Raw genomic sequence first — 1,342 nt, 5'->3', positions numbered from 1 at the left:
GAAGACTACAGACTGCTGAAGACTCTCTAAATTATGTCCGCCTTAATTGAGTTTTGGCAATAGCCAGAAGAAAGAATAACTATTGTCATGAAGGACATGCTGCAGGCAAAATGAGAGGTTCTATTGTAGAAGATTGGATGTGAAACCTCACCCTTGAGGTTTAGTGTCAGGAACCAATGGAGATGACTTTTGGAGATGGTGCTGCCGTACCTTCCTCCATTACACAATGGTATCTTCTGGAAGAAATTATGCCTTTATCACCTTGTGGGTAGTCTTGTAATCAGCTGTATTGGGGCTGCCTCTGATGTCTGCCTCAAATTACTATTAGTCCAAAATGCAGCAGCCTGCTTGAGAACAGGTTGGATCCACTTTAGCAAAATTCTACCCATTCTCAGGGAACTACATTATCAATAGGTTTCCAGCACAATTTACAGTGTTGGTTATTATTCTGTCTTGCCTCATAATTTTCATCAGGACTATCTTTTCCAAATGGAATGTTTCAATCACGGATATTCTGTCCAGGAAGTTCTGGTTCTGATTGCTTGGGCGAATGGGAATACCAGGGGAAACTTTTTCTATGGCTGCACAGGACAGTATAATTTTCATCACCTGAAATTTGGACAACCTCTTGTTCCTTTTCATTTAGGAAACTGATGAAGACATTCCTTTTCTCTTGAATTGTTGGACTTCTAGAGGTTAGGTTGTAGTGATTAGTGATGTAGTATGCTGTAGCTGGCAGATGTTATTATGGCTATGCTGCTACTTTGAAATAGTAATTACATATGAACAATATACATATATATTTATAGGGCTAAATTTTTATTGTGTTTTGCATTTTCTTCTGAGATCACTGTCTTAAAGGCTTTGATCAGGATGGCACACAAATATTGAGGAATGAAATAAAATAAAAATATTAATCTGGCTTCCGGTTCCAGATCGCGGCGCCAGCAGACATGCGAAGAGACTGCTTTCCCCGCCGTCTAGTTTCCCTTCTTCGGGAGACCCTGGAAAGGGTTGAAAGTCACCCTGGAGGGGTGACTACCATTGGGGAGGACACTCGCTAGATCGCAGAGGGGCAGCAGCCCCTCCGTTTGATCCGAGCCAGCTCCTCAGGACCGAAGAAGAAAAGAGCGTCCATTAACATGGGAGTGGGGGGCACCGTTATGCGGTGGTTCTCCTCCTTCCTCACCGACCGTACGCAGTCTGTATTGGCAGGGGGACAGAGGTCGACCCCAAGGCCCCTAACTTGTGGGGTCCCACAGGGGTCGGTCCTCTCTCCCCTTTTGTTCAATATTTATGTGAAGCCGCTGGGAGAGATCATCCGTGGCTTTGGGGTGGATTT

Source organism: Protobothrops mucrosquamatus, unplaced genomic scaffold (assembly GCF_001527695.2).
Source record: "Protobothrops mucrosquamatus isolate PMUCROS unplaced genomic scaffold, P.Mucros_1.0 scaffold499, whole genome shotgun sequence".
In the NCBI taxonomy this organism is placed as follows: domain Eukaryota; kingdom Metazoa; phylum Chordata; class Lepidosauria; order Squamata; family Viperidae; genus Protobothrops; species Protobothrops mucrosquamatus.
The sequence above is the reverse complement of the archived record's forward strand: the minus strand, read 5'-3'. Positions refer to the sequence as shown.